This window comes from Fukomys damarensis, unplaced genomic scaffold (genome assembly GCF_012274545.1).
Source record: "Fukomys damarensis isolate Sample0158 unplaced genomic scaffold, DMR_v1.0_HiC HiC_scaffold_7, whole genome shotgun sequence".
NCBI lineage: Eukaryota > Metazoa > Chordata > Mammalia > Rodentia > Bathyergidae > Fukomys > Fukomys damarensis.
In genome coordinates, this window is record NW_022900919.1 from 37280739 (window position 1) to 37303279 (window position 22541).

The 22541-nt window shown below is 38.2% G+C and overlaps 1 protein-coding gene across 6 annotated transcripts in view; it reads right to left on the minus strand.

Annotated features, from left to right (window-relative positions):
* The window catches only part of Plcb4 (phospholipase C beta 4), a 289629-nt gene that overhangs the window by 170432 nt on the left and 96656 nt on the right, over positions 1-22541 (minus strand). The window contains exon 3 of one of the 6 annotated variants that reach the window (XM_033761181.1): positions 21725-21737. The exons of the other annotated variants lie outside the window; for them this stretch is intronic. The gene's annotated coding sequence lies outside the window, so the exon portion shown is untranslated. The remainder of the gene's footprint in view (positions 1-21724; positions 21738-22541) is intronic. 6 annotated transcript variants of the gene reach the window in all.

Consider the following 22541-nt stretch of genomic DNA (forward strand, 5'->3'; position numbering starts at 1 on the left):
GAGCTCAGCCAACACAATCACTACTTAATCTTCAAGGTAGACACTGCAGTCACTTAACAAGTAACTTCAAACAGTTCCTGCTTTTGACTCAAATCTTTCTGGTTCCTGTTCAGTTACGAATGCTAATATTTCCCATAAGAACTCAGGAAGAAAATATTGGGTCAATCAAGATTCAACCAGCAGACTGCCTTAAGTTTCAGGGGCTGCAATGACAAATGAGCTAAAATGAAAGACTATAAAACAGGAGGCTTCTGGAAGAATCACGCCCACAGATGCACCCAAAACCATCATCACCGCTCAATATTCTCTCTCTCTCTCTCTCTGTCTCTCCCTCTCTCTCTCGGCTTTTTACACTTTATTCCTTGTGCTTCCCTCTCAGCAGAATTCAACACTCTGTGCTGTGAGCAGCTATTTGCTTCCTTGTAAAGTCCGGACCTCGGTCACTGTTACAGTGTCCCTACAGCAGGGCCCTGGTATACAGTGAATGAGGGAAAGGATGAATGAATGAATGAATGAATGAATGAATGAAAGCAGCACGTGGAGGCGCTCCCGACCAATCCTATGAACAACCGGACGACAATAAATGCTTCTGCTTTCTGCCGAGGCACATTTCAGCGCCGTGCTTGTGTGTACTGCTTGTTTTTCCCGAATCTCAAAATGCAGTTCCCATTCTGTTACTCTCAAGAGAACAAACTTGCTGTCACCCGGACTTGGTCTAGAGGAAGGTTGCCAGTGCTTGCACGTCCTGAAGTCTGACTGGAGCCCCAGTGGGCCGTACGCTGCTCTTGTCCTCATGGGTTATATCATTGTTTGGTCTTTTTTAGAGGTGGCCTCCTAGACTGCTCCTAAGATCTGCCACTCTCTTACTCCACCAAGCCCTCGTAATTTTGCCCTTTATTTGCCTTTGGACTGGTTTTGCCACAACTGTTAAGCAAAAATATCACCAATAGAAATCGTGCTTGTCAAGAGAAAGTTCTCCTTAAAGGCGTGATTTGATTTTTGCCTTAATTATTTCACTGTTTCAAAGGATAGATTTTTGCTTGATCTTCTCATGAATAGTCATTGTGAAGGCTGCCTCAGGCATGAGAAGGTGGTAAGTGCACAAAATCAGGAAACCTGCTTCGGAGGAACCAAGAACAAACTCAAGGACTCAAAGGATCCTTTATTCTAAAAACTCTATTCTTGTTAAAACAAAACACACACAAAATGGGCTATTAAATTTAGTCAAGATTCTCTGTAGTTAAACTTTCTCCAAGCTATTTTATATATAGATTATTGCTATTATTATATAGGGGTCGAAAGACGAGGATGCGTCGTAAGACTATGCATGTTAGAACTGAGTCCAAACCATCTACAGAGAAAATAAAAATGGTTTTTTCTAGATTTTTGAGCTGAAAGGCATCTGAATTTAGGAGTTTTCATATGTTCATATGCACAACGGTACTCTGAAAACAATTTTTAGTCAAAGAAATATAACTTAAATAAACCTCAAATCTCACAGAAGTCAGTTATCTCTTTATGTATTAAAATAGTTCACTCTTGGGCTGCAGTTGTAGCCCTGAAAGGCAGAGTACTGTTACAGTGTCCCTACAGCAGGGCCCTGGTATACAGTGAATGAGGGAAAGGATGAATGAATGAATGAATGAATGAATGAATGAAAGCAGCACGTGGAGGCGCTCCCGACCAATCCTATGAACAACCGGACGACAATAAATGCTTCTGCTTTCTGCCGAGGCACATTTCAGCGCCGTGCTTGTGTGTACTGCTTGTTTTTCCCGAATCTCAAAATGCAGTTCCCATTCTGTTACTCTCAAGAGAACAAACTTGCTGTCACCCGGACTTGGTCTAGAGGAAGGTTGCCAGTGCTTGCACGTCCTGAAGTCTGACTGGAGCCCCAGTGGGCCGTACGCTGCTCTTGTCCTCATGGGTTATATCATTGTTTGGTCTTTTTTAGAGGTGGCCTCCTAGACTGCTCCTAAGATCTGCCACTCTCTTACTCCACCAAGCCCTCGTAATTTTGCCCTTTATTTGCCTTTGGACTGGTTTTGCCACAACTGTTAAGCAAAAATATCACCAATAGAAATCGTGCTTGTCAAGAGAAAGTTCTCCTTAAAGGCGTGATTTGATTTTTGCCTTAATTATTTCACTGTTTCAAAGGATAGATTTTTGCTTGATCTTCTCATGAATAGTCATTGTGAAGGCTGCCTCAGGCATGAGAAGGTGGTAAGTGCACAAAATCAGGAAACCTGCTTCGGAGGAACCAAGAACAAACTCAAGGACTCAAAGGATCCTTTATTCTAAAAAACTCTATTCTTGTTAAAACAAAACACACACAAAATGGGCTATTAAATTTAGTCAAGATTCTCTGTAGTTAAACTTTCTCCAAGCTATTTTATATATAGATTATTGCTATTATTATATAGGGGTCGAAAGACGAGGATGCGTCGTAAGACTATGCATGTTAGAACTGAGTCCAAACCATCTACAGAGAAAATAAAAATGGTTTTTTCTAGATTTTTGAGCTGAAAGGCATCTGAATTTAGGAGTTTTCATATGTTCATATGCACAACGGTACTCTGAAAACAATTTTTAGTCAAAGAAATATAACTTAAATAAACCTCAAATCTCACAGAAGTCAGTTATCTCTTTATGTATTAAAATAGTTCACTCTTGGGCTGCAGTTGTAGCCCTGAAAGGCAGAGCTTGCCTAGCATACAGGAGACCCTGGGGTCCATCCCTGGCACTATCAAAAAACAAAATAAAACAAACAAAAAAACAAGAAAAAGAAAGAAAAGTTCTAACTGAAGTTCTCTAAAGCTTAAACTAAGGACAGGCAAGGAACTAATAAAATTGAGTTGATGAGAAAAAAAAAATATATGGAGTTTAAAATTTGGGAAGGTTTATTTCATCTTTCTAGGAGATGCAAATTCTTTTTTTAAAGAAATATCCAAAATGTTCTTCCTCTTTTCTTCTCTTTGTTTTTGTTTTCTAGTACTAGGGATCCATCTCAGGACCTTGTGCTTGTGGGGCAGGTGAGGTGCCACTGAATCCCTGGCCCTCTTCTTTTTTTGAAGTGCACAAAAAATACAATCAGTCTGAAAGGGAAAAAATGCAAAACGCTTTCACTCAGTTACTTTCTGAAAGAAAGGTTACCTTTACAGGTTTCCTCGCTGCAGACTTGACATCTTAATTAACCATTATTCCTAATGCAGGGGGAACTTGCGGTGTAAACTGGCTTATAGAAGTGAGTGAAGGAGTTAAATATGTGCCATCTCGAAATATGCTGAATTGGTGTACTGATTATTTCAACCCAAAATCATTAAAGAAGTGGAATTTCAGAAAGGGCCATTTGGCTTATGTTTTCCTACATACAATAATCGTAACAATTCTTTGCATAAGATCATCTCCCCTGGAAAAAAGTCTTAATCACAAGAGATTAGTAATTGGGTCTCTAATGAACCTGAATAAATTAACTCAGCAGAATAACTTTTATTTTCCACTAGCGTTTACACCCTGCCTCACGTATCTTTTAGTGACACACTTAGAATTAATTTCCCTAGTCCAGAAATTCATTTATCCTGTCATCCATTCAAAACTTTATTGTTCGTTGTCTAAAAGGTATAAAAGTATCTTGCCTGGTCATTTCTTCTGCCTTCACTCTCTTGTGAAGATCCTGATGTACCTCTTAAACTGTTAAAACTTGTATGTGTTTTTCTTGTTAATCAGTCATATTTTAATTTAATTTCTAGGTCCTGCAAAAGAGCTCATATAGAAACCAACAGGGAGAGAAGGGTCCACTCCTCCACTCCTCCTTGAGGGTCCACGTGAAAACTAGGCGTCTGGCTTTGCCTGTTAACCAGCAGGCAACTGAAGCCGAGTCCATTTCACTAAGACCCACAGAACCCATTTTCACATAGTTTGAGCTGGACTAATGTGACATTAGAAAAGTAAATTAGAAAGGTAAACATTTTGTGACTCTATAAGTAATTTGGCTATACTTTCTTCTTTAAAAAAAAAGTCTCATTTTAATTATACATTACACTGTTTCCACAATTAATATTAAATCAGTATGATCTGTTCAGCCTCCCTGAATGGAAACAAAGGGACCCCTGGAGATAGACTACCTGAATTCCAGTCCCATCTCTGTCCTAACTAGCTGTGTGACTTTGAGGAACCCCCTTAACCTCTTTGATCCTTAGGGTCCTTGTCTGTAAACTACAGACAATAGTCATTTTTCTGATCTTTTCTGGCTTAGATTACTTTGATTAAACATTATTTGGACAATAATATTAATGCGCTGTGGTCTATAAATGCACATGTTATTTGAGGACCATGTACATCCTTTCTGAAGTATATTTTATTTCAGAAATGAAAGCCCCAAGGAGGCAGGTCCAAATCAGATGGTCAACACTGTGCTGCTATTGTGTATTGAAGAGGAAACAACAGAGAAATGCCATGGTAGCATTTCTAGAACAACTCTTCGGTATCAAAGCACACTTTCAAGACGCCAACCTCTTTCCCAGTGCTTGTAAGGTCAACAACTTTCAAATAATTGAAGCTTTCATACGATGTGTGCTTTCCTTGGATTGTTTCAAAGTGTGTTTGCTTCCATGGCTTATATAGAAACTGAAAAACAGCCCTCATGCTAACAAGGCCCGGAGGCAATGGGAAGGATATCAGGGGTCACAGAATCCAAAGCCAAGCCAAGGGAGTCTCAACAGTTCACATCCTATGTTATTTTAGCGAATGTCTCTAACTTGTCATTCAAGCCAGGATGGGAAAAAAAGAGCAAAACTGAAAGTCTTTGACTGAACTTCCTGCCCCTTGTTAGGCAAGTGCTTGGCTTCCCCAAGTGTCAGTACTAATAAGCCACATTGCTAAGAATTTCTTTGGTCCTGTGTCTGCAAACAATTATTTTTTTCCCTGGGAGGGGAAAAAAGTTTGACCTAGTGTACCCTAAAATGATGCAAGACAGCAGGCATGTTTCTAAGACACTCCAAAAGGAACTCAACAGCGTGACTGGCAGACTAGAAGGATGGCAATTCATTAGGCAAGAGAAGTGGCTTTCCCGCAGTTCTGAGGAAGAAGCACCACTTAGGGGTTCTAAAGGCTCACGCTAGAGGCGCTGACCAGTGAGCCACCACCCTTCTCAGAGTAATCCCTACGCAGACATCCAATAAGGATGCCATGTTTTACCTGTTGTCAAGCAAAATGTGGAAAGTAAAGTTCAAAAAGCTTATAGGCTCTCAAATCTGTTATAACTACAGTTTAAATCAGAGAGTGAATCCACACTTTCACTGTATGACTGCAATTCTCAGTTCCTTAAATGCAGTAGAATAATCTGAAGATCTGGCCTCCAACCAAAACCAGGGAAAGTTATCTTTTCCTGTGACTGTACTGAAGGTGTTTTAATGAGGTGTAATTAAACCAAAACTAAATAATGCTTCAATAAAGGAAATGCCCCTATTACTATCACTTTCCTGTGTCCAACCTCAAAATTATCTCAGAATAACCTTACCATCAAAATCAGAAAAGTTTATGTTATCCCAAAGAAAAAGGAAGTTCTTTGTATTTCTTAAATGACCTCATAAAATAACTGTTCACTAAAAAAAAAAAAACACTGTCTTTTATTCTTTGCTTTATTTTCAGAGTATTTAAAAGTGATAGAGAATGTTTGTTTTGCCAAAAAATAATCAGGATCTAGCCATTTGTTCCTGACATTATTTGGCCTATAATACCATTTTTGGAGTATCTGTAGTGGACATTTTAACACAATATAGCCATTTATATTTAACACTGATAAAATTACAAGTATGACTAAGCCATTATATGTATTTTTATTCTGTTCTACTTGAAACCAACCCCCAAGGAGAAAGGAGATGATATTTAAGGGTAGGAAAATCAGATTTTGTGGACAGAACATTTCTGTGTACTTACAAATCTCATTGTTGTGTACTGAAATTTTAAAGAGTAGAAGACATCATTAAGGCATATTTTGCCTATGTCACATTCTTCCGTAGTCAAATTTATTTTTCTCTCTTTCTCTTCCTTCTTTCCTTCCTTACATTCATTCTTTTTTTTTTTTCACTTTCCTTTTTTTGTACTAGGGATTGAACCTAGGTCATTTAAAAAGAGCTACATACCCAAAGACCTTTTTTATCTTGAGATACAGTTTTGCTAAGTTGTCTAGGCAAAATTTCTATCCTTCTGCCTCAGCCTCCCTCATTGGTAGATTTATACGGCAGGAACATACCACTGTGCCTGGCCAAATCTCTTTTTTTAAAAAGTTGCTTTTGATGTCACTATTTTTTTAACTACTGATGTGCTACAAATATCTTAAATTATGGAATCTACCACACATATTCTGTTCTATATGTTTTTATAAGCAGCTAGAACATTTAGTCCTTAAATTCTACCCTTACCTTGGTTTCAATCTTTCGTAACCACTGTGGAATGTAACTCTCACCTTCAGTTAATCCTCTGGATCCTCATTCCACCTGAGGCTGTCCTCCCACCTCCTGTCCCTTGTCTGTTTTGCTCTTAGTATTTCCCCTTCCATGACAGTGGAATGGTAATTATTGTCTCATCTTCAGCAGCTTCCTGAGACACCTCCACCAATGCTCCTTCCCGGACTTTAGACCCAGATATGTCCACGAATGAGCCTGCTGCTCCAATGAGGCTGCTTGGCAGAACAGAAACAACTGAAAAGACCCATGTACAAGTGAGAGATACAAAGGTCTCCATGGATGTTGCTATGGTTTGGATAAATGTCCCCAAAGATCTGTGTATGAAAGGCTTGGTTCCCCAATGTTTTAGGAGATGGTGGCAGTTTTAAGACATGGGGCCTAGTGGGAGTTCTTCAGCTCATACCAAAGACAAATGGGCTCTGGAATTGAGATCTTACTGAATACCAAGAAAATAAGAATTATTTTTACAACAAAGTATGCTGTTTTACAGAGCAGATCCTTCAAATCATTTAAGGATTTTGATGTTCCTCCATTCCTGGACGTCACTGAGGGATTTCTTTGCTGGTTGAGGAATAGGTTTAAATGCCTCACTAATGTCTTTCCAGAAAATAAAGGTGCCTGTCACTTAGACATTATTAGTCTCTTTCCATATTCCTCTGAAGCCACATCTAAACATTCCCTCACTGCAAATATGCAATGCAACGTGTTTTAGTGCTCATTCTGTAAAGAATGTTGATTACAGTTTAAGTGGTAAATAGATGCACAATAACCTATTGGTAGGGAAATACCTAAATTTTCATTTGTTACCATCTTGGACCTGATAAAAAGGACAACTTTATACTCTTTTTTTTTTTTTTTTTTTTTTTTTTTTTGGTACCAGGGATGGAACTCAGGTCCTTGCACTTGTGAGGCAGGCGCTGGAACCACTGAGCTAAATCCCCATCCCAACTTTATACTCTTAAACAGCCACCATCTTCTTGTTTTGTGAACTTGAAAAGGACTTTTGACCCAGTCAAGGCACCAAGGAGACCACAAAGGGCAGTTGAGAAAACAGTGATTCACACTGACTGCACTTCTAAGGCTTGTTTCCAGCCTCAACTAGAACTGACAACAAATATAAAAGCAAAGCTATGAGCTTCAGATTTTGGTCATTTTTGGTCATCTGTTGCCAGTCTCTGGGAAACAATGAATTTAAATTTCAGGATACTGGCCAACAATGTTAATTTGGGGAAGTTGCTGTTGGTTTGCCAAACAGTCATCATTTTATTTTATAAACTGGATATGGTATTCTGAGTTAACACTCGTCATAATCCATTAAACACAGCTCTGCGGCTGCACAGCTGCCTCACGCTTCCCCCTTCCTAAAATGGTATTTTAAAATGAAATACCTGAAACTTGCCTGTGACATTGTTTTATCCTGTTACCTCTTTTTTAACAACTTGGAAGCTATTAGAATTATAAAGGCCACAGCCACAATAGCAGCGATCCAATGAAGTTATGCTTTAGGAAAATAGATCTTTGGAAAACTGCTGCCTGTTCTCTTGTTTAAAAAATATGGAAATCACTGCCATTTGGCTTCAGAGAAATAAAAACACAAGAGCTCTGAAGAAATGAGACATATGATAAAGCAAAAGATGCAGATAAATCACGTATACTCTCGTTCAAGAATGTTCCCATCTATCCAGCAGTTTATTTTCAAAGTAATTTTATTAAAGTTCTATGGAAAGGTCACTCTTGCATTTCTATAATATTAAAATCTATCTTAGCATACAGCAATCCCCTATGACCCTGAAATATTAGTTCAAGACTAAGCTTATTAAGGTTTTGGCATGATTCAATATTAACTTTCTCCAAATATTATAACCATTTCCAAATCAGATAAGCAGTGGGAGATAAAACTGTGGCTCATAAAAATAAAATCAGGAAAACAGTGTCATTGCATATTAGTTCCCCAAGATTAGCTTTAAATATACTTTACAATCAGGAGGCAGATTTTCCAAACAGTTCACTTTGTGTTGGCACTTTCATTTCACAAAGCAATCAAGGCAGAAACATGGTTAAGATCTCAGCATGTTTTCAAAATAAACTAATAGTCTTCAGACAAATTCTAATTCAAGTGCTAATAATAACTTTAGTTATCTTCCCAATCTCTCCTGTATTCTCATAGAGGAGTTGAATGATGATTTAAATAGAGAAGTCACTAGGGTGGAGGGCCCTGGGTCCAATGTGTCTGCTATGTTTTCTAAGCCATATATTAGAGGAAAGGTGTAGTTTATCTGACATGATCAGACAACAGAAGCATGTTATTTGGTAATGTGTGAAGTTATTATCATGAGGGTTTTCCAAAAAAATGTAATTTTTAGAAAATATGCTCACTGGTGAAAGAAAGATACTGCCTGAAGTTCACATAGCACTCAGAATCTCAATAGACCCTTATTCAGAGGACAATCTTTGATTCATAGAGTAGAGACCAGGTAAGGGGCTGAAGATGTTTCTTGGCCCACAGCCAGGTGTCTAAGAAGATGACCACAGATGCCTTCCCTGGTAGATGACACACAGATCCCAGGGGATAGAAAAATCTAGATAGATACTCTTGAAAATTCAATTCTGCTAGATCTCAAACCCACCTTTTCCTTCTGTGTAGATTTTAACACTTCACTAGAATTCCCCGCCCCTGAAGTTATGAATCCCGGTGACATCAATGACAAGGATTTAAGACTTTGGCTCTCACTGCATTATGTGGTTATGTTTCTAAGAAGACGCAGTACCTGGAGATGCATTCTTACTTCTTTGCAAAGTAGTATGTCACATCTCAAAGCTTAAGTAATTGGACAAGGAACTTGCATTTCTTTTCTTGGCCACATGGAATAAAAAGCCTGGACCTTAATTATTCTTGCCAATAGCACATGAAGGCTTCACACCCAAAGAAATTGATAATAAGGATGTAAAACCGAGAGCCGAAGAATCCTTCCTAATTGGTGCCTTCCACATTTAAATCTGCCTCTTCCACTTTACCTGTCATAATTTCCTCAAAGGCTAAATTAGGGCACCCTTTCCTCAGTCCAGCTTTCACAAAGAAGGTGTGAAGTTTCATGAATGGCAACTTATACCAAATGTGTTAATTTTATTTTCAACCTATTTGATTATTGATAAATTACTCAACTGAAAGCATCTATCTTCAAGAACTAAGAAATAAATGAAAAACAAATAGCCTAATCTCCAAGCTAATTTCAATAACCACCAATGCACACAGTTACACAAGAAATCTCACAATTCTGTGGGGCCATGGAAGCAGTTTAGTGCCAAAAAATGCACTCTTAATTGGAAGAATTAACTTCAAGATCTTATTCAAGCACATCCTATGAAGCCAGCAGTGAACTCCATAAACAAGTCTCCACATCTGAAAACAGGTATCTCTATAATGTAACCTTGAACAAGGTTCCCAAGGTAGAAGAGATGGTGTATGTTGAATATTCCCAGAACAAGATAGTTTCCTCTGTGTTTATTTTATTTCTCATCGACACTGGGGCTCTTTTAGCAGTGCTAGAGTTTTCTAACTTTTGCAGGAAAGCACTGGGCTTGTTCCCGACTGTGGCCAAGCTCACTGTAGGATCCTCTGCCCACTCCTTAGCTCCGTGGAGCCTTGCTTACTTGAGCCTTGCATTTCCCAGCCTGTGAAATAGATTAGAAGACATACTCTGTAATGTTCTCCTGCCATCTAAAACTAAATATATTGCTTGATCACACAAATTTCAGGCTTTTGACCATAACTATCTAGTGGGTGACATAAAGAGGCAAATGTCTTCTGTGATATTTATTTATTTAACTACTTTAAAGACAGAGAGGGACTTAAAAATCAGGTCTACAGGGCTGGGACTCTGGCTCAGAGGTTTTGCTGCCTGCCCCACAAGTGCAAAAGCCCAACTTCAATCCCTGGTACAAAAAAAAAAAAATCAGGTCTACACTGCAATAATAAAGGACCAGGTACCCAAACATACAACTGATTATAAAAAGACACCTTAAATGGACTTCGAGATTTCCTTTGAAATCTAGTACTCGGAGGACTATCCTACGCCAAAGGGAATGGGAATCAGGCTTTACTTACTAGAGGCCACAGAAAATTAAAAAAAAAAGTAATTCACTTTTTCCTTTGACTCAGCAATGCATACTACAAACCAGTATTAGTCACTTGAAACCAGTAAATTAGCTATAACCAAATAATCATGACAATAAAGAATTATGTTCATAATAAGTCTAGTTTGGCCCGGTTAAACTAATGTCACTATGAAACTTCTAATTACATTTTTAAAAACACTAACATTTTCTAAATTGCTTATATTTATTACATTATGTTACTTTTGTAATAATTTTTTAAAAATTCCTTACACACACACACACACACACACACACACACACACATGAATACACACACAGCTACCAGCTCTTAATGGCTTTTTTCATGGAAAATGAATTTATGAAAAAGAAACTACCTTCATGTATACTGTTATATTCTGCTAAAAATCAAAGCCTTTTCCTTTGCTTGTCCCACTTAAAGCTCTGTGACATTAAAGCCATTATAATTCAAATAGCTACCACACTTTTTTATTTATAACATAGAGTTCCTTGGGCTTCACCAAAACAACTTAAGCAAAGCTACCTAGATCTGCTCTAGAGACATCTTTTTTGAGAATTAAACTTACGATAAAAGCAATATATAAATAGGGGATGCATTCTATAAAAATTACATCTGATGGAAAAGTAAGAGTTGCCAGTAAAAGCTATTTGTTTTGATCTAGTTATCTATTTTGTGTGGAAGAAGGCATTTCTGTACAAACTGGAATAACATTGTGTATTTTCGTAGATATTGATGCTTTTCTAACAGAGTCAGTCTTGGGAGTGGCGGGGAAGGAAACCAGGTGGAGGAGCTGTTTAATGTGGGAGAAAAAAGAACAAAGCGAACATGGGACAGAGATACACCCTTCCTCCTTTCCTAAGTCTCTTCTCAAGCCCATAGAACTCTCTGTACTTTAGAATTTTATCCTTTACTTACATGATTCCTCGTTTTCCTTGGGACAAAAGCCAGTGCATAGAATGGACCAAAGGGCCCACATGATCTAGCCTTAGGCCTATCTCTTCATCTCCTCTTTCTTTTCCATCCTCATGGGACTCCACCCACACAGACTTTCTTGTGCACCTTGTTCTGTAATGCAGGAATTCACAGAGAAAACCATACACGTACATGACAGGGGGCTGAAGTGCTGACAAAAACACAGCTAAGTAAAACAATACAATATATGATACAAAGGAAAGGACTCGAACATTAGGGTTAAACGTAGCCTCCTCCTTCTTTGCCGAGGAATTACTTATTAATGATTTCACTGTGTCCCTGCTCGACCATACACTCTAAAGAACACATTAGTCTATACAAAAACACAAAATTGTTCTTTATATCTGTAGGTTGGTTTATGTTTTATTTTACCAAAATTATATGCTCTATTGGATTTCCTAATGTAATAAGACATGTCTTTATATTGAAAAAAAAAAAAAGAACACATTAGCGAACAAGTTACAGAATCCATACTAAGGAACTCAAATTCAGCAAAGTAGTAAGTAGAGCCAGACAGACCATGCAGCACAAATAACATAACTTAGAGACAGGAGAGATGAACCCTCGAAAGGGGAGACCCAGGCAGGAAGTGTTAAAGATGGAAATTCACGGGGTCTCAATATGAGTAGCTCTCAAAGGCCTGAATGAATTTTGTTAAGGGAAAATAAATGAGATAAGACTGTCATTTGAGACAGGTAAAATACCCAATTGTGTAGAATGCTTTACTTACCATCCTCCTTTGTGTACTCACAAACACACACACACACACACACACACACACACACACACACACACACCCCTCTGGGTCTTCTCACTTCCTGCCTCTTCCCCTGGTACAGCAGACCATGACCCAAAGCGGTCACAAAGCCCTCTTCAACCTGTCTCATGCTTCTTTGCAGTGTGACGACTCACCTTCTGTCATCAGGGCATGGCAACTGTTTCTTTTCATGGATCTCAGACATGGGTTCGGGCCTCATGCTGATAAGAGGCATGAAAAACACTAGTACACTGGGGCCTTCTTGCTCGTCTTTGGAGCCCTGAGACCACCAGGGTTAAAAGGCCTAAGGAAGATGACAGGCCACATGGCCAGAAGACTCAGTCAATTCAACCACCCCAGCTGAGGCCCCAAATACATTTGTGAAGCCACGCCACCCTAGATCACCCAGTCCTCAGTGACCCACGCAAGTCTCTCATATCAACCAATACACACACACAAAAGTGGGAAAAAGAAATAAAATACGATTGCTTTTTAAATCCACAAAAGTTTAGTGTGGTTTGTTACACAGCAAAAGCTAACTGATACAGTTGTTGAGATATTAAAGAGTAAAATGGGAGCTCTCCGCCTGGTTCTAGTGGGTCAGCAGGCATTCTGATTATGTTACATAAATGCCATTATTGAAGAATAGTAAAAAGATCTAAGGAAGAAGAAAGGAAATCCAGGGAAAGAACAGATATACCAATTGGAAATTAGCAAAGCAGTCAGGGTAGGAGTATGGGAATAAAATAAAATTAAACTGCCCGTGATTTTTTTCAAGCAAGGACATAAAAGTGTAACATCACTTGTTTATATGATACTAATTATTATGGGCACAAAAATGTTGACTTTATTGTTAGCAACTTGACTGAGAAAGATTTATATCTTATTTATTTGTCTTTGAACCTCTTCCAGTTGCTTCTCCAAATCTTGTTCCTACCAGACTGACTGGTACTTTAAAAAATGACCCCAAACATTTTAAGGAAGGAGTGAATAATTGAATGAAGAAAAGTTGATGGTCACTATGCCACGTGATAGAGCTGTGTGTTTACATTTTATTCTAGATCCCTCTGGATGGCAGGCTTGGTTTTCTTTATCTCCAAATTGTTCTTATTTATGGCTTCTATTATCTTAAGAAAATGAGTAATGCCACGACTATGGGAATGCATGAGAATGACTAAGACATTGAGTGAGGGCCGCTGGGTTTTATAAAGCATTTTATAGCAAGAAATATATAACAGCCATTACAGCACTTGGCTATGTTGTTCACTTCTGGATGTTTTACTTTTTATTTAACTTAGGTGCCTGATACTGTTAGTAAAATTGACATCTAGATCAATACTGTAATCATGGAACATTTATTAGAAGTTATATGATTGGGCTGGGGATTTAGCTCAGTGGTTCCACTGCCTGCCTTGCCAGCCCAAGGACCCGAGTTCACTCCCCGGTACTAAAAAAATAAATAAAAAGAAGTTATATGATTAAGGTGTAAATGTCATTTAAAATATTTAAATAACCACAAAACACATGAATAGTCATAGACAATTTTCCAGTGTACCTAGAATTTAAATCATTCTCAATTTAATTTTACAAATCATTCAGCTCCACGTTTCAGACTAACTACAGACTATCATTCTAAATATAAGAACATTGCCTACCTTTCTTCAGGGAAATTTAGGTAATAAAATATTATATGATAAACACAGTAATAAAACATTTTAGAATTCAGTTGTATATATGTATCTGTTTAACTTCCCAGTTCAGTTCAATGAGTTTGACACTTTCCTAGTCTGGGGATTTTAATACTATCACATTTATCTAATCAACTATGAATTATTTTAAATATTTTAATATAGCTAGTCTTACAGACTGAATCATAGCAAGAAAAATACTATTCTAAATATTTTTTACATACACAAAATCACTTGCTATTTTGAAGATTATGAATAGTGACACATTCGAGGGTTTAATTTCCAATATTGTATTCTAAAATATTCTCTCACATTTTATCTGTACAAAGATTTTATTTTTTCATAAGTATTCTCATTGGATTAGTTTTGCAGACAGAGAGACTAAGGCTTCAAGGAATTATATCACTTGTTCATAGTCACAAAGCTACTGAATGGTAAAGCCAATATTTGAACAAAGACAGCTTCATTCCAGACTTAGAAAAATGAACTGTTATGAAATCCTGCTTTCTCTAAAAAATGTAGCAGGTCTTTAAAAAATGTGAAGTTACTAAGAATGTCTTAAACATGATTTAATAGGAGAAATGTTCAAAACAGCCTCTATTATGTAAAATGTGGTATACTTTTTAAAACTTTTTTCTTTTGATCTCCTGGAGCAGATGTTTCTTTGTCCTAAGCTAAGAGTCTCCTTCCTGTCTCCTTCTTTTGCTGAACCCTAACACAAATGTGCCCCCAGGCTGCATTATTAGGAACACATGTTCCGCACATGGACCCACACTGCTGAGACCCTCACCTCCTTCAGGGGTTGATGATAGATACACAGCATGATCAGAGAGGACCTCAGACAATTCCATTACCCTTTCTCAGAGTGAAATGCCTCAAAGGAAAGCCTGAACTAAAGACAAGAATGAATGAAAAGCAGCACCAGTTCAGGATACACAAGGAACAAGTCACAAGCAAGTATGTTGGACAGCACCAAAAAATCCAAGCAGCGCAGGTACGACTTTTCTAGTCATTTCTCTTCTCAGGAAGGATGTCTTCCTGGATGGTGATGTCAACGTAAGCGGGGATGAGAAATCCACTGATATTAAAACAGGGACTCTTACCGCCTTCCTTCCTTTCTATCATCCCTTAGCCGTTGCTTATCCCACCTTTCAGGTCACTGGGGGAGAAGAATATCTTTGCCCTTTGCTAGGTCTTCACCTCCTCTTCTCCACTGGGCGATCCGATGTCAACAGCCAGTTTTCGGGTGCTTCACTAATAATCCAAACTTCCCCAGGAAGTGGAAGAAGTACGAAAGGGCTTCGAAATGCAATGAATCTCTCCTGAGGGCCAGAAGGTCAGTAGCTCATTCAGATCAGACTGCTCAGAGAACATAACCTAATTTGCTAATTATTTTTTTACCCTAGAAGCTCCACATTCCCCTTTTCTAGTCCCATGACTTTGGCGGGGGGGCGTATACAAAAGCCTCTTGGCTCTTTCTACCTCCTAGCAGATGAACAAGCCAATCGCCTCACGTCAGCTTTGTTAAAGTGTCTTGGCTATGCCGTCCGCAAATACAAAGCTGGCCAGCAGCCAGTCTCTTTGTAGCAGCAGAAACATGAAACACTCTAAACCTGCAACACGAAGGTGAGCTAGAGCCAACTATAACAAAGACACGAAATAGGAACAGGGCAAGGCCATTAGATGCGACGGTTTTTAAAGAGCTTTTCATACTGTGGGTAAATGTGGGTCATATGATTTTAAATAAAAAGATGGAACTTAGTACACAGGTTCAACCATTCAAAAAGAGGAATAGACACGAATGTAAGAGATTTGAAGGAAAAAATACTCAAATGTTACTTGTGCATTTCATCCGGATGTCAGCATCTTGAAAAGTTTTTCCTTTTGACTCTTTTGCAGCTTGTGAAGTTTTTTTAAAAGTATTGTTTGGCTTGTATTATTTGCACACATTTATGAGGTGTGATGTGATGTTTTGATTCACATATAATTTTATATGGTTTTTATGTGGATTTAGAAGCATTCTTTTCTTCAGAGATTATCAAAATTATGATGAACTCATCACAAGTTGTTTATAAAATCAATCGTTGGTACCTCTGTATTTCTTCTCTCAAATTTTAGCTCAATTTATTGTTACTGGACTCTTGTTTCTTTTTGTTATTGTCCTTGATGCCTAAAATGAATCTCTCATCCTAGCCATTCCCCATCCTAAAATCTTATTTATTCTTTGATCACATGTCATTCAAAATCTCCTAATTCTCTCTTCCCTTGAATCTCACAGCACTTTATACGTTCCTCTTCAAGGCAATGAACATTTCCTTCAAGTACTATAAATTCTCAAATTCATGTTCAAGACTGAAATAATTTTTAGATGCACAGAAATGTGAATTCGATTTTGCTACCCTGGACAATACCATGCACATAGGAAGCACTCAATAAATACTTACAGATGAAAGAATGCTGACAAAACACACACACACAAGCGCGCGTGCGCGCGTGTATGAATTTACAAAAGAATTATTTAATTCTACGTTTAACTTTGAAATCTCCCCTCAGAGGTTTCCTAACCAAATATGTCCCAAATTTCCCCCACAGATTCATATAGTTATTAGCCATCTTTCTTCATAGGCATCCTGTGAGCATTTCAGCTAGTGACAGTCAGGACACATAAGGAAAATAATGTTCATTTCGCACATCAGCTGCCATCTGGTCCTTGCAGTGATTACTCCGTGACTTCAGTGGACAGCAGTGGAAGCCTAGCACTCAGATTTGCTGGCTGTAGGTCCGAGGCTGGTCCTGAACCTGTAAGCAGATTGGGATGATACCTACTTGATAAGCACTTGTGAGGGCACTGTTAGAGGCATCCATGCTGAGGGCAGACCACAGTGTCCAGCAGTGAGCAAGTGCTGTCATGTAGTACAGCTAGGTAGTCCCGAGTGAATGACTGTACATACGCTTTTGTGTGACCCTTTCCCTAAATTTACCTAAATTATAACTTTATAAATAAAAAGATATTTTGTGAATCTCTTGAATAAAAATACTTGAAAATTTATCTTCTGGATGTCCTGCCTAAGCAGTGTACACCCTCATACTAGATAAGATGCTATTCTTACAAATCAAATCCTGTCTGGAAACCTGCCCGGGGTACATCAATACCAAATCTTTTTCAATTGGACTGTAATGAAATACACTAGCATAAAAATGGCAAATCCATTCTTTCATTTATAGAGCATTTAAGTTTGTAGTAGGTCATTGACTTGTAGTATAGTCTTGCAAACAGGTCACCCTCCCACCTGGCACAGGTTGAAGAACAGCATTGTAATTTCAAGATTCCATGCAGATGGAATTTTATTTGCTCTGACTTTAAGCAACTTTCTTTTCTTGGTGTTCAATTCTCCAACAAAACAAGAGGGAAACATTCATTCTGAGTGGCTTATGACATTTAATTGAACAAAATTAGCACACAGTTGTCTTCTAAGGCAGTAGGCATGTCGTGGGTGCATGGGGTTATACACTTGATTGGAGGTGTTGTTTTTAATTTGTTTATTTTAAGGAAACCACAGAGTGAAATAATCAAGAGATCAAAACTTTCAGAGTACAGTTACCTTGTTCTAAAACAGTATTGCTTGGTCTGTGTGTCCCTTGAGCTGGGGCTTCAGGCTCCATACCATTGAGACAGGAAGGTAGTACATGTCATCTGCCATGACATTTGGAGCCCTCTGGTAATTATTCCCACTTCCTGCTCCTTTCTAAAGTGAATAGTGCTCTAAAACAAATTATCTTCATATGACTCACAAGAGATCTGGTTGCACCAGAAGAAAGACCTTCCTTGACTCTTGTAACCGTTAAGACTGTGACTAGCAGCTGCCCGTTTTAGTTATTGTGCAAGGTTAACAGCTGATACGCTGGTAATTGGTCTACTACAGGGAATTTTCAACTGGAGGTCAGATGGTTTTGACAGTGTGTCTCTTTGATTTGGTTTTGCCCTAACTTTATACTATAAAAGGGAGACTGTATGAACATGCTAAGAATTCAGTATTCTTATGTTTTCAGGGAAAGAAACAAAGCTGCTCTTTTCCAAAACTCAAATCCGTCTCTTCAAATCACAACAACTCTCTTCATTATGTTTTTCTCAGGCCTGTTTGGTTTATCTATGGAAATAGCTCATGCATTTAAAAAAAAAAGAACTGAGAAATATTTCAATATTACATTGCTAAGTAGTCCTTTCTAGGTTAAATATGTTTACTCTTCATAAAGCCTGAAAGTTTACTAGAGTGGTTATATCTCTGTGACCAGCACAAAGAAAACTCTCTCTTCTTCTCATGTCTGGAATGAAGGTGACCATCACACAGAGCATCAGGTTGAGAAGTTGGCTTCTAGGAGCCTGGTGCCGGGCCAGTCAGACCTTATGACATAATTGGATTAAGAGGGGATCTTGTAAAAATTACAGTCAGCAGGTCTGGGTGGGGGATGGAAGTTGGTGTATTTCTAACATGCCCACTGGTGAGCTGAAGACTTCCAGTCCATTGGCCATATTGTGAGTAGAATGGAATTAATTGGTGTTTGACTCTTATTTTATAGGACTGCTTCTTATTAAAAGACTAGATAGACTATGGCAGTGAGCTAGGGGTTGAAAAAATGTGTATAGAAGGACAGGAATAAAGAGCAAGATTGAGGAATGAAACAGAACTGACTGGAGTTTGGGCTCTACCACCCTACCAACTACATGATCTTGGGCAAATCTTTAGATCTCAACTCTTTGCTTTGTAGAATGAGATAATCATCCATCTCTCATAACAGAATAAAATATAAATACATACACAGAGATATGATTCTAATGGGGACTCATGATTATTGTTTCTTGACAGTTCAGCTAAGTCCATGTATTACTCCCCGCTTCTGAGGCCTACATCTGAGCGCTGCCCTATGAAATGTGACTGGAAGTAATTTGTGTCCATGTAGGCATGGCCGAGAAAATTCTCCCCAACACATTCCTTCCTCTTGGTGATTTACTCCTTTCAGCTTGAGGTCATCATCTCCAGTTAAACTTGGAAGCAACATGTTCAAGAAGACCAAGCTGTCATTAGCCTAGTTTCCTCATTAGAGGAAAACAGCTGGCAGGCCTACCAACTCCTACACTTGCCCCATATATTTAGATGGGGAAAAAATAAGCTTGAACCACACTGGGTCATATATGGCCCTCATTGGTCAGCAGCTAATTTACTCATGCAACATTTTTCCTCTCTTTCCTTTTCTCCATTATCCTCTCTGCCTTCCTACTGCACTCTCGTCTGAAACAGCCCTGTAGGCATCCTTATAAACTTGCAAATCAAAATAGTTAGGTCCAAATTCACTGCCAGCTTTTCCTGGTTCCATATTTAACAGGTACATTTAAAATTCCCTATCTCACTTTCTTTGTGTATGGCGAAAAGGATCCTATCACTGCTTACCTTTTGGGAAGGTCATGAGGTAAAGAGTATCAGCAGCAAGCATGCCACATTCTTCCCTCTATTTTATGGCTCTCACATCAATAGCTTCTCATTTAATAATATATCACCTGTTTCTTCCCCACCCAAAATGCTGTTCCATAAGAAATATAAATCATCATTTGTGTACATATAAAAACCAGTGTTTTCTCCCATGTAGTATATTCTAGAAAGCCTTTGTTACATTAAGAGTTCCAAAGTGAATTTCTTCAAGCATCATTACGTACGATTATATCTTTCTTACACTTGAGTGAATAAACATTACACAATTAAAAGGGGGAAAGAGGAAAGGGATCAGACTTTGTAAAGTTTTAAATGAGGCAGAAATTTTGTCCTGTGAAAACTTGGATCGTCTGGAGAACACAAAACCATAATATAATGAGACATGTTTACAGGATCTATTTATTTGCTCCTTGACACCACAGATAAAATCTATCAGTAAAGACAGAAGCCCTAAAAAGCAGCACAATTTCTGTTGACCAGTATTCCATCAAAGAGCAGAGGAAAAACACAAGGCCTGGTTCTCAAAGGACAGAATAAAGTTTCTTCTTGAACACTCTGGTATGTTTAAAGATAGAACTTTCCATTATAAATACGTGTTACCCAAGAGCAGCAGAAATAGCTTTTGCTGCTCCCAGTCATACACCTGAGGGTTCACATATACTTCCCATTTCAAAATTGTGCTTATTTCTATAGGTAGAATAAGGTCAGAATACGGTTATGTGGGAGGTAAAAGTCCTAGTCAGTGTTAACAGCTCAGGAGTATTGCATCCTTTATGCTAAAGAAGACTAGCAAAATTTCTTTAGTCCTGTTTTTGTGTTTCACTCTCTTTTTGATGGCAAATTAGAGGGATTAGCACTGCTATTCTTAAGAGTCTACATGCATGAAAAGTTTACTTAAAGTCTCTGACAGCACAAGTAGCATCCCCTCAAGAAAGTACAGCATTACAAAAGAAAGTCAAGTGGACCAGGACTCCACAGAAAACATGTATACCTGTTCCTCTAACATTTGTTTTGCTGTTTCCTTTCCACAAAGAAATAAACTGTAAGAATAATAAAATGTTGGCCTAAAGCAGCAGAAATTATGAAATTAGAATTTTGTTCCTCAAAATATTCTAAATGGGACTCCCCTCATTTCACTCTCCCATGCGCCCAATCTCTTAAGAAGCGCTCCCCCTCGTATCCCCTAGATTCCTGGAATTTGCCTGGTTTTCACCCCACCCTGGGTTGAGTTTGTATCACCTCTGAGTTAAGTTTTCATCCTGGAGTCTTCTCCTGACCCTTTCCTCAAATCTTATCCAGGGTCTCAACAAATATTTCTAAAAATGTAGGTTTTGTCACACACATGATAAAGTTCTGCACTGGCTCACCATCATCCACAAGATAAAAACCCACATTTAGTAACACAGGTTAACCAAGACTTACCTAATATGGCTCCAGCATCACACTTATCATCCTACCCAATCTCCTTCCTTCCTATCTCCCTCTCTTCTCTCCTCTCTCCCTCCCACTACAAACACAATGACTATTTGTGTGTATGGTGTTCCATCCAGAGAACATTCTTACACCCTTGTCTTCTGCTTTCTTTACTTGACTAATTGCTACAAATCATCTATGACTTCGCACAGATACCATTAACTCAGAGAAGCCATCTCAAACCAATAACTCAGAGTGTGGGGCTAACTTGTGATCCCATTTCTCCTGTCTAACCAGGAGACCACTATATAAAATGAGGACCTCTATAGTCCACTGCCTGGTTTCAAATGCCAGGGAAATCTTTTAGGGCTGTGTGATTTTCAACAAGTGACTCAACTTCTGTGTTTCAGTTTCCACATTTGTAAAATGAGAATAATCACAGTGCTCATTTCAAAAGGTTTACTTTGAGAAATAAAAGAATTGATGTACAAATAACCAAGAAGAAAGTCTGACGTTTAGTCATTGCTCAATAAATGTCAGGCAGGAGTAATAATAAAAGGAGTAGTGGCATTATTCTACACTCATTTTGTAGGGTTCTTGTCCTTGATTAAATGCTTTGCAAAAGTAGGTACATCATTATTACTCCTGGATGATTCTTGGAATTATGTTCAAGTACACAGCTTACACATGCAATGTTTAATACATTTTTAAAAATCAAATGCATACTAATGATTAAAATCAACCAAAGATTTCCAGCTTTCTGAATTTTCTCCTTGTTCTGAAAACAAAATACAGAAAATACTTACTGTGTATCCAACACTATATGAGGTATGCAAGAGAGTAAAAAATGAAAAGAAAAAAATAATTAGTTTAATCAGAAGTTTATAGGTAAGTCAAGGTCATTACTAACACTGAACGAAATATAAAGACCTTTCCATTCAACCAAGGAACAAGTTATCTCACCTGATGTCACCAAGACCATCTTCTTACTTTAAGAGTAGACTGACTAAAAAATTTGTCACTCATTTGCAGGAGAACACACTCAAAACCAATTTAATTAATGACACCCAAATGAGAGCTCCTACAGCTCATTTGCTTTGCACAAATGGTCCTAACGAGTACATGACTTACCACAATGAAATATGTTTTGAAAGTGCTAAAACTGAGCTGTCCAGGCTTGCATTCAGTGCAGTGTTGGGTTAGTTAGTAAAAAGAGAGGTGATGGGGGATAGATCCAGACATTTGATAGTTTAAGATAGAGACTGGCAACCACTCTGATGACGATGACAGGAGGTCAAGTGTTAGTAAAGCTGCATCATGGATGTCTGACTACTAGCCAGTATTCTTGTTGGTAAAACATTTTAAAATGTCTATTCAGGTACTTGTTGCAAGGTTTTAGGAACAGGACCTTAATCTGATTTAACTTATCAAATTATTTTCAAATGATACAGCAGAACCTCATTGCAATGAAGTTCTGTGTTAGGAAGGCTGGAAGACATCATGTCAAATCATGTCCTTCCAAAATCCAATAAGCCCACCCTCTAAAAAGCCCCAGGTAATGAAGTTATCCTGAATGTTCAATGTGACTTCTGACTTCAGGTTCAAGTGTTACAAAGAATTCCA